Here is a 12,178-nt window from a genome sequence, read left to right on the forward strand (position 1 = left end):
CTCCTCCTCCTTCTCTCATTCCTCCTCATTCTTCTTCCAAGCCTAGATTTCTTCTTCTATTTATTCTCTTTTCCTGCCAGCCCTGCCTAGTTTTTCTCTGCCCAGTTATTGGCCACTCAGCTCTTTGCTAGACCAATCAGGTGCCTTAGGCAGGCAAGGTGAAACAGATGCAACACATCCTTTCATAATTAAGCAGATGCAGTAGAAACGAAGGTGACACACCTTCACACAGGTAACTTCTGCAGCATAAACAAGTATAACATGTCTTTGCCTGGCTAAAATAATATTCCACAACAAGATGGCACCACTACATTAAAACTTCGTGGGCATCGTTTCCAGCTAGACTCTCAGCCTGCATGGCCTTTTAAAAGGCGAGGTACTTAACTTTTCTGAAGTTTGTCCCTTTTCTCCCAGTACAATGCTCACAATAGTTTCTACTTTTTGAATGAGGTGAAAGTAAATGCTATTTTATTTCCTCTTTATACTGCAGGCACAGTTTAAATATTTACTACAAAAAAGAAAAAAACAAACAAACAACAACAACAACAACAAAAAAACCCTCACAGACAGAGGCAGGGCCAGGGCCATCTCAGGACCAAGAGTGGCTGGGACAAGAAGCAAGCCACAGAAAAACCTGCAGAGCCACCCTTCAGATCGTCCAGGCCACAAAAAACTAATGATCTCTAAAACAGCCTGTCAATGGGTTTTGAGTGGCAGGCATTCCACACATACATGAAATTCTTTCTACTCCGAGAAACGGAACCGAGAGAGGCGCAGATTCCACTGTTCTTTCAGATTGAAATGGCAGCGTAAGTGCCTCAAAACCAAGAAAGGCTGTACTCAGTTCTTCAATTTAAAACTGCTTATAATTCTTGGATATTTATGTGCTCCAGCAGTCTGTATTAACTTGAAATCTGAGAAGGAGCACCCTTCATGGACATAGTGTGAGTCACTACAGTGTAGCTAAGAAAGGATCTTTCTTCTCCCTAGGTCTTTGATTCCAGTGCTTTGCAACAGGGACCTGCGAGTGCAGATTTCTGGGAACAACTCTCTCCTGTGACTTCCGGTGCTAATTTATATAGAATATACCAAGGAAGCCTAGTAAGCAGTTCTGATTCTTGGGTGGAAAGAAAATGCCCAGGGTCCTAAAAGCAAAGGAGAGACAGAGCCATATTATAAACATGGAGTCCAGCTTTGCGTAATTGATGGCTGTGTCTAAGTCTGCTCCTAGTCCTCCATTCTCTCTTTGGGCAGATTGCTTAAGTCTCTCCTGCATTACAGATGCCACAGACAGGAAAGAGGAAGGCTATTAAAATCACTTAAACACCCTCTAATGCAGTTACTTGTGTGTGGGTTTGAAAAAATTAAGCAATAGGAAAGCAATAACTAAAATGGAGCTCTGGGAGATGTAAATTTCCACGTGTTCTTTCCATTGCATTGCTAGTTCTCTGCCAGGCCGTACCAGGAGCACGCTCTCAATTAAAACTCTGGCAGCATTTATAATCTTCAAGCAAATCAATTCCATAATAACGTGGCCTCCTGTAGGGTGGTGACATTCCATCCAGTTAAGAGAAAAGATGAGACAGTATTTGGGAAACAAAGAAGCCAACAGAAAACACAAGTACCAATCCTGTTAAACAGAAACATAAAAGACATTGGTATCACTGCAGCTGTTTGAGTCATGTCACTAAATGAACGTAAATGAAATCCTTCCGTTACAGTAGGGACATCAAGGTTTACATTTCCTTGGATTCCACAAACAGAAATGAAAACCATGACGGTAAGCCTACAACCAACCATTTCACTGTCTTTCTTTTTTTAAAAAAATGTTTTCTTGTATGCTCTTGGAAGGTGCAGAAAATTCTGATTATTACAATAGGCACTAAGGAGGGGGGAAAAGGCCTTTTGGGTCAGTTTACGAATTAAATGTTTTTCAAGACTTTTTTTAATTCAAAGAAAGTTACCTTAAATAGCCATATTACAAAGGTTATTATAATAGCTTTTATTACAAAAACCTATGCACTTGTATTTCCTCTTGGTATTACTATGTATAGCTGCACTTTCAATCAACAGACAGCACACACAGCCGTTTTTGAGATTTTACCAACATACTGATGATGTTGTTAGCCAACAAATGATGAACATATAGGAAAACTGATCAAAAGCAGAGAGTCCCGATTAGTCTATAAACTAAAATCCTTCTAGTCAGTAAGTGCACACACAGAGAAAAGTCATAAGCATGTTAAGAATGCCCTCTGGCTCCCTGGATGTAAGGGTGCTGTGATTGGCAGAACTCCCAAGAATGCTAATGCTTTTGCCAGGCAAGGAGAATACACTCAAGGGGACAAACTGACTACTTTGTAATTTAATCAATTAATTACATAATTAACTTATTATATCTCAGAAACAGACTCCCTCAAAGCTGATACTACATCATGCCATCATTGCAAAGACTCACATGTAGCCACATCAAAGAGTGTAAAAATCACTAAATTCCATTACAAATATTGCCCTAAGTCAATATTTCTGCATCTGAGGCTAAGATGGCCTTACTCCTGAATCAGCTGCCCGTAAACATCTTTAACACCCACAGTATGCATCGGCCAGTGTACCCTGAACCAGTCATTAATTTATCTTTTGCCTACCAGGTCATGACAAGCTACAACCCCTTTCACTACAAAAGACAACTCAAAATGTGCACAGTGATGGCATGGTTGAAACTCATCTTCCATGATGACACCATAAACAAAGAAAACTTCCGGGCTGGAGAGATGGCTCAGAGGTTAAGAGCACTGACTGCTCTTCCAGAGGTCCTGAGTTCAATTCCCAGCAACCACATGGTGGCTCACAACCATCTGTACTGAGATCTGGCGCCCTCCTCTGGTGTGCGGGCATACATGGAGGCAGAATGTTGTGTACATAATAAATGAATAAATCTTTAAAAAAAAAACAAAGAAAACTTCCTGGGATTCGGGGCCAATAGACTACACTCTACACTGCATTCTGTCATCTACTCCCTTCCATAACTGCGGACAAGTTCCCTACATTTTCTCACTCTCAGTTTACTCTCTGTACACAATGGGAATGATGCCCACACCCCTTCAGGAAATGGCTGAAAAGCGTCAGAGAGTGCCCAGTGCGGGTGTATTCCCAAGGAAAAACTCTATTTTCTCAATCCCAAAACGAACTCAGAGATCAAAGCACAGTAACTTCACATACCACAAACTCTGAGAAGACAAAGACCGCTTGAAAGGGTAGAACACCCAATAATTTGGGTTCATAAAACGATGAGAACATGGCACTCCAATGGCTAACTTCAATTAGTAAATGAGAGACTGATACAAAGAGAAATAAGGGTCCATGGGCTAGCTCTTTGGAAATGGTTGGTTTTAAACCACAAAATGTCCTCTGTATCATAGGGTTTGGTTCTCTATTGTAAAGACGTCCAAGAAACTAAGCAAGCATTTGATATTTCTACAAACCAGCTCTCAAGTAAAGCTTACAAAAGACATCAAAAATCTGAGTCCATTCTTTGTGCCTCTGCCTCGCACTCACCGAATAATGCCATTTCCTTGGAAATAAGTGATTCCCTTTAAAAACTGGGTCCTTCATATTTTCAAGGTTTTACGTCTTTAAATGCAACTAACCAAGAACTTCAAGTATGTTTTTCAAAATAGCAGTATCTGTAGTGAACGTGTACAACCTTTGGTCCTTTTCATTATTCTTTAAACAATAGAGAAGAACAATCTTAAGTCACAAGTCCAAGCAAGACACAAACAATTTAAATCACACCAGAAGATCATCACAGGTTCTGTGAAAATACCATGTCATTTAACACGGGGGACTGGGGCATCTAGATCATGGTGTCCATGGTGTACTGGGCCTTAGCATCTAAGGACACTAAGGGGCAACTCTAATCCCCACTGAAGGTAATTGCCAGTGTTCTGGTTTAGAAGATGACCCGGGAGCTACTATTGAGTTGGCCTTACTTTTGGAGGGATACAGTGAGTAAAATTAAAGTTTAAACTTGTCTCTTCTTTCTACAAATAGTTTGATCTTCAAAAGAGGTCATCTAGTGATGATGGCTTTGAAAAAAATTACAATTTTCTCAAGGTATCCATGAAAGGCCTGTTTGCTCAAGGTTCCTCCCAACTGACGGAAAATTTCTCCCATTGCGCATGCTCCTTATATATCATACAGAGCCTCTTGCTCACTGTGATTTTGGCATTTAGCCCCATGAAGTGATGTAAAGAGGCAGGTGAAATTTGTAAAAAGATTTAAAAAGTCGCTTTCTGTAAGGGCTTCACTTGACTGATGACCCAGAAAACCCCCAAGTTCACAGTCAGCAAGTGAGACAGCCAATGTCTAGATGCGTAGCCAACGGGGAGATGAGAGTGACTCATAGCGAAACGGCACGTGCAAGAGTCATCAGCTCTCCTCCTTCCCTACTCCCAGCCAGTCAGCCCCCTGCCGTGGGACCCATTCTGCATGGGACTACGCAGTCACAAGTGTGATCACACACGCACAGGTGTGAGGTTTACTGTGCCTTTTGCTGTGCTGAGGTGTGTGTATGTTTTTGTAGAAAATGCATGGTAATGCTACATGCTACCGAGCCAGTCCTTGGCTCGTGGTACTTTAAGATAACGATTTTTTCAACTGTTTGATGGTGTGGTCCATCTGTGTTGGACCACTTAACAGGTGACACTTTGGGAGTGTCAGAGTGAAGGCTCGTGCCGTTTCTGTGACTAAGCGAATAAATGGTCTACTCTGACGACCAGCCTTCTAAGCTGAACCATGCAAACGGGGTCTGAAAATAGTTTCTCTACTACCAAGCCAGCCAGGTATTTAGTGCTTGGCCTGGGTAGAGTGGCTATCCCCTAAAGAAAAGAACTTACCGAAGGGGAAAAAATGCTGGAAAAGCCACAAGGGACAGGTGTGCGGAACAGTCCAAATTAATAACAAAGCTCTCGGGGCTGGCTTTACCAACACAAACAGTTCATTTTGAACTGTTTTTCAAAGAGGTAAAAAAAGTATATTATACCTCAGTGCTCCTGTGGAGTCTGGGTTGGGACTGTCACTGGGGGGAGCCTAGCCTTCCTCTTCTGGAGAGTTTAGGAAGCCATCACACACACACATATTGTGTATCTAATGGTATTGGGATAGAAACACTCATTTTCATTGGAAGGGATCTTTAAATGGCTGGATATACATATAAATTCCACCCTTTAAAAAGTGCATATGAGTCAAGACTCTAACCCAGGTGTCATCTCTGCCGCTGAGCCTCACTTTCTTCAATATATATAAAACATATACACACTTCTTAACCGGCAGTGGGGTTCTCTCTTGATAACGCCTGTCGTAACTTGAAAGTGGCATCAGTTGAAAATGCATCCAACAGTTAAGGAGAGATAACAGCAACACTCAGCAGTGAGGTGCCCTGTAGGGTACCAGTGGCTTGCCCTTCCCATCACCTGGCTAAATGAGTGTGGTAACTCACCCTGCTGTACAGCCTGTCAAGAACGGAAGACCCAAGTTCAAGACTCAGAGCACGGTTGCCACTGAATTCCTGTTCCTTCCACAGCATCACACAGTCGAGAAAAGCGTTAAGTCAAGACACCTTGAGCCGAAGACTGAACAGACAGCGCGTAACAGTGCCATAGATAGTCTATGACAAGACGTACACGTGTGTGCATCATTCGGTTTGGTAAACGCGCAATAAGCCCACCCTATGCTTACCACTGCTGCTGATCTCCTGTATCAGTAACAGGAGCCTTAGGCACTTTTTTCTGCTCCTCATTGAGAACATACTACAGTAGAAAGAGGTACAGCAATTTCCCCATCTTCAAAACGCATGTGTTAAGCTGAACATTTTATAATTCATATCCAGATCTAAAATTCTTTGACACTGTGAGATATATTATTTGCATGTAAAATTAATGATGTCTTAAAAATATTTCTCTGTTAGTACTTTGAAAAGGGGGCTATCACAGCACTGATTAAGTTCTTTGAGTGTTCAAAACTTCAGCAGGTGGACAACTCAAAGAACACTGAGTCCCAGGTAGACATCCCATTGGCTGAGCTTGGTGGGAAGGAAGTGTCTACCCAGGGCCTCAAGGATGCTAGACAAGCGTTGTACCACTGAGCTCTACTTCATCCCTGTACACTGTCATAAATGTATTGTCTCTGCAGAGACCGGTCCTTAGTTTAGACTTCACTAGACACTGCCTTTTATTGTGAAAGCTTCTATTATTCTGGAGACAAGATTTCACTGCCGAGGTTTTCGTTTTTGTTTTGCTTTTCCCCACTGTCAACCTGTGGAAGACGTGGACTCAGCTAAACATGAACTCTCAAGAATGGCCCAGGCGAGAACAGTCGTCTGCAGTGAGACAGGGAAGAAGTCAGAGGCTACACAGGGAAGTCACAGGCTATACAGGGAAGATCCCAGCTGACTCCAGGACCACATAAAATGGCATAAAGAGGAACAAAGAACTAGAGCTAATTTTTTCTCCTCGAACAGTCTAGATTTTTGCAGATTCTTCCACATTTTAAGGAATGTGCCAGACTAGCCAGATTAGCCTTGTGTTGTTGTTGTTAGTTGGCTTTTTTTGGTCACCCCCCCAGCACCCCAACCCCACAGGGCACCCAAAGTTGTCTCCTGAGGGATCATGACTGAAGAGATGTTCAAGTTCAGCTGTGCTTCAGAGACCCAGTGACAGAACCGCCACACCCTCCATTATTTTCATTACGTCTCCTCATGCAAAGGGGTGAGGCAGGGGGTGAAAAAGACCCTGTGTACCCTCCAGCGGAGGTCACAAGCAAATTGAGCTATTTGACCCTTGAGGACAATCCATCAGTAATCTTGGGGAAGCTGGACTCAGAGTATCCTAGTCTCATCTCAAGCAAAACACCACGTCTTGAGAGTTCAAATGAATACAGCCCCTCTCTGGTCCCTCAGGACTGACTATCCAGGCAATCCAGAAAAAGGAACCGCCTGCTCATCTTCTCTGCTGCGCTGATTCAGAGGCTTGCCACTTTTAGAGGCTACTCATCAGTGAGACCTCTGCCTACTCTGTCCTCCGCACAGACCAACCATCCCTGAGCTGCAGCTCAATCCCACGGGCATTCCCACTTTGCTGCTTTCTCTGGAGCAAGGGCTGTAACTGAGCACTTTTATAATCCACGCCATCAACAAGGAGGGAGAAAAAAACAAAACAAAAGTCCTGAGACCCACATAGCCACTGAAATTAGAAGGATGCAAGTGTTAGCTTTAAAGTCACAAGAGTGTGAGAGATTATGGGGAAAAAAAGCATTATAAAGTTAAGCACTTTATACAGAAAGCATGTATAGAACTTGATGTGACATTTGATGTCTTTCAGACTCTTACACATAGTTACGTAAATCTTTCTTTCAGAATTGACTTGGAATGATCAAATCACCCCTTACCATAAATTTACTAGTTATTTTAAACAACCGTGTTTTCCAGTTTCAGTGGTAACATATTAGTAAAGTTCCAGCCATCAGCTCCTGTTCACCAGTTCACTACTCTGTGATTTAAATCCTGGCTATGAACCTAAACATCCTGGACACTTAGAAATCAACTCCTTCACTAGACAAGGGTCCAATCTCTCATCCTCAAAGTCAAACAATACAGTGTCTAAAAAGAACACATTCTTAAAAAATTAGTAAAAACCACGAATTAGCAAGTACAAATAAAATGTCCTTCTACAGTGTCACAGTGTACCAAAATCCACATAAATAAAAAATTGGTGCTGGCTTGAAACACACCCACCACACCCACCGCACCCACCACACAGACACACACCACACCACAAACACACACACACCACAAATACACACACACCACACACGCACACAGACACACACGCACCACACATACCATACACACACACACCACACATTCATACAGACACACACACACACCACAAACACACATACCACACACATACACCACACACGCACACAGACACACACACACCACACACACTACAAACAGACCCACCACATACACACAGACACACACACCATACACACAGACACACACACAAAAACCTCACACTATAAACACACCCACCACATACACACAGACACACACACACACCATACACACTGACACACACAGACACACAGACACACAGACACACACACAGACACACAGACACACAGACACACACACAGAGAAGAAAGTCTCTGGTTACTTACTAGGGAAATTTTCTCTTCCTCACACCAGCACTCTGCCTGTCCAGCTGCTGTCCAAGTGTGGAGCATGCCGCCCAGCAGCTGTTTCCTTCCAGCCAGGCTGTCCGTCTTAACCAGTCATATGCACCTCCTGATAACCACCCGAGCGGTGCCAGGAGGTCAGAAACTGAAGCTTATTATTCTCCCGGTTGGCAAACCTTCTCCTAAGCTGTGGACTGGCTCGGCCACTTCATCAGCATGCAGGGCAGGGCATTCCACCGTTTGTTTTCTTTTTAGAGACAAATGCCCCAAGAGCTGATAAGTTACACCGGAGGACAGGTCACTGCAGACAGAGAGCTAACTGCGCTTCTGTGGGGGCAGGGAGGCAGACAGTCACTACTCTCCCACCCCACTTAAGTTTTCTCTAGGGTGTCTGTCTAGTCAGCAAGAAAAAGGAACCAGGAGTTCAGTCAACAGGTGGAAGTTGCTCTATCAGTCAGGTGCCCTTGGAGCACTCAATCAAATTGGTTTCATTTTCTCAGAACTCCAGGCTCCAGTATGGGTGGTTCTTCACACACTAAAAGGACTTTCCCAAGGAAGGCAAACATTAACCCTCCAAGAATGCTTAGTCGTGCGTGTCTCCACCCCACTACCCCCTCCCCACCCCGATGGGCACACCTCTCCAAGGCCAGGGCTGCTGCAGCCAGAAATGGCCAGAGGCACGGACAAAAGGGGTGAAGGAAGAAAGTCTCATGCAGTTTTGTTGAAAGAGCCATTGGGAATGATTTTCTGTGGCTTCAAACCTCCTTTCCACATGGTTGTCTGCTGCCTTGGTGTCAGCATTCTGGGGAACCACAGGGCGGTTGAGATTGTCAGCCAGGGTGACACTCTGCAGGTGTGTTGCTGACCCACCTCGTATTCTGGGAAGCTGGGACAGAAACAGTTGCTGCCTGGCTCACAGTGGCAGCCCGCCAGCCTGCCCATTGTGTTGGATCCATCTGTCTCACCAGAGTTTAACTCTCCTTGTTGCCCTTATCATCTTTCTGTCCTAAGGAAACCCCTGGAGTACGTGATGTTAGAAGGTGTCTGGCCTTGAGTCTCTGACTTCTTGGAATGTTAAGGTGGCGCTTCCTAAAACTATGTCAGAACTCACCTTCCAGAGCAGAGATCTGGCAGAATCAGCTTATTTGGAAAAGAGTCCATCAGGAATGGATGACGAAAGTCTCCCAGGGGATTTCTGGGTCATAATTAATATGCTACTATCGGCCTTGACTTTTAACAAGTGTCAACTCTCTCCGCACAGGAGCATGTGCGGCCAGCCTTCCAGACTGAGGCTCGTCTTAAAACTATTTGTGGTGAAATTAAACTAGAAAATTCCCTCTGTATAAAAGTTCATATGAAGAAGAAAAGGGGGAGGAAGATGTGAAGAAAGAGGATCAATTTCTCAGGTCTCATTTTTTTCTTAGTTGTAAAAGCCCAGAGTATAAATGGAAGACATTGGGAATATCGAAACCTATTAATGGGAGTTTAAAGCCAGCCGCAGCTAGAAACTCCAGACCTGGGGATGTGGCGCCCTAAAATGTGTCACCTCCAGAGACTTTTTCACTCCACTCACAAACAGCAAAGGAAGCTGGCTAATCATCTGAAATTCTCTCCTGATTTATTAATACTCCGTGTTTACAGTAACAGAAACTTCTGGACCTCATGATCCACATCAGTCATCTACAGCAGAATGGGTTGATTATTCTGACAATCCATCTTGCACTAAACAGTCAAGGAAAGGAGAGATTCCAGGAAGCTATTCAGTGACTAATAGCGAAAACAATATAGAGACTCTTCGCCAATTCTATTTACAACCAAGGGCAGACCCTGATGGTACTTATGAGGCAACATGTCAACCTGGAGATCAAGACATTGGCCCCTTGTACTCTGGGACTAGTAAGGTGACCAATGGCCCCATAGTGGTGTCATCTTCCAACCGTGCACTTTTGTAGCCAACCTGCCTATAGGTGCTTATCATTCTCTTCATCCCCAAAATCTTGCCTCCCCCTGAGTCCCCTCCCACCTTGGTCCTCTCTCCCTGTGCATCCCAACGGTCCCAGACCTTCACCTGTCTCCCACTCAGCTCATCTTCCTCACCACCTAGCCGTGCCCATTCTCATGGCTCTTACGTCAGAACAACGATCTTTCTGATTTGTTGCTCTTATTCTCATAGCTCAGTCTCTCTTCCCAGCTAAGTTTCTGGAGAATTCACTTGTCTTCCATCTCACATTCCGAAGGCCTAGGCTGCTGTGGTCTGACTTCTCCCGCTCCACAGACATTGCTTACTCCGCCTGGCTATACAGCACGAGCAATGGACCAGTCTTTGTTCATCTTACTTGAACTTTTGGCTACATTCAGCCCAGCTGACTTCATGGTGCCGAGAATGTCCTGTAGCTTCCATGAAATCTTACTGCAAGTTCCTTCACCTCCTCCGTGAACTTCCTTTCTACTTAACCCTGAATGTGAAAGCCCTCTCTCCAAATCCTGTTTTCTAAGTCTCATGCATGCTGACTGATTACTAAATTGCTACAAACTTGCCTCAAAAATCCCTATTTATGACACCAATGCCTCCTTTATACTTTACCTACAAGTGAAGTCTCTCAGGCAGGGGCCATGTGGTAACTTAGGCATTTTTTTTTGTGTCAAGTAACTATGGGAATAGTTTGAGTTTGTCTTAAGTAATAGGCACTGTTTGCCATAATCTCTCTTCGTTCGTTATACTTCTCTCCCTCTCTGTCTTTGTCTCTCTGTCTCTGTCTTTCTCTCTCTGCTCTTTTGAGACATACACTGAAATAAAATGATTATTTTCATAAGCTTAAAATTATTTCAATTAAAATTAAAATTCTTTAATCATCATGAAAATATTTTAGTCATGATCAAAAGTCTAAGTGAAAAATTAAAATATTTATACGGTAAAATGAGATTTCTGTGTATAGACTATTGTTCCACCATAACCAAAGTTAAATCACAGATGTCAAAACAAACAGACAGGCAACTGATAAATAGCTTTAATACGTAAACCATTGACAAGTAATAACTGAGCAGAGGGTATCAATAAATATTTCACAAAAGAAGAAATCTAATGTGCAATCTGCACTTGAAAAAATTCAGATTCCCTACAAAGAAAAATTAAATGAACATAAAATATCATTTGTACTCTACGAACTTGACAAAAATGAAATAATGATAATTTCCAATGTTAAAAGGAGGTTTAGAAAGTAAAACCTTCACATTCAGGTGTTAAGAATGTAACTGCCAAGCCAAGCGTGGTGGCACATGCCTTTGATCCCAACACCCGGGAGGCAGAGGCAGGAGGATCTCTGTGAGTCTGAGGCCAGCCTAGTCTACAGAACAAGTTTCAGGACAGCCAGGGTTACACAGAGAAACCCTGTCTCAACCCCCTCTTCCCCCAAAAAAGTAACTGGTACAACATGTGAGGGAGGTAGTTTTGCAATTCGATGTAAACACCCTTTAAAATGTGGTTTCCCTTCCACTCATCAGTTCCTGTTATAAAAATATATTCCAAGAAAAGACTGTGGATTGCATTACCATGAGGCTGCTCCTTAGGAACCTCTCACACTCGTGAACATGATGAGCGTCTGAGAGCCCACCGAGGCTGCTCCAGCGCCTGTCCCCTCACAGGGGCACCCTGTCCCCTCACAGGGGCACCCTGTCCCCTCACAGGGGCACCCTGTCCCCTCACAGGGGCAGTGCCGTGCAGCTGTGGCAGAAGAATGATGCTCACCTGTATTACTAGCCAGGAATTATTTGCTGTTTAGTGTGTGAAAATCACACCACATGAGTTTCTTCAGAACAATTTCATTTTTCATGGGAAGTATTATGCTAATATTGGAAAAGGCCTGAGACAAATATCAAAAATTTTAAACAGTTTATCCAATTGTCTCTAAGAGTTATTCTCTCTCTCTCTCTCTCTCTCTCT

At 43.5% G+C, this 12,178-nt stretch overlaps 1 protein-coding gene across 2 annotated transcripts in view; it reads right to left on the reverse strand.

Moving 5' to 3' along the window:
• Positions 1-12,178, reverse strand: part of Rasgrp3 (RAS guanyl releasing protein 3) — a 99,835-nt gene that overhangs the window by 61,902 nt on the left and 25,755 nt on the right. The window contains exon 1 of one of the 2 annotated variants that reach the window (XM_026789678.1): positions 8,221-8,318. The exons of the other annotated variant lie outside the window; for it this stretch is intronic. The gene's annotated coding sequence lies outside the window, so the exon portion shown is untranslated. Of the gene's footprint in view, positions 1-8,220; positions 8,319-12,178 lie in introns of those variants that run through there. 2 annotated transcript variants of the gene reach the window in all.

The sequence above is a fragment of the Microtus ochrogaster genome, unplaced genomic scaffold (assembly GCF_000317375.1).
Source record: "Microtus ochrogaster isolate Prairie Vole_2 unplaced genomic scaffold, MicOch1.0 UNK26, whole genome shotgun sequence".
Lineage (NCBI taxonomy): Eukaryota > Metazoa > Chordata > Mammalia > Rodentia > Cricetidae > Microtus > Microtus ochrogaster.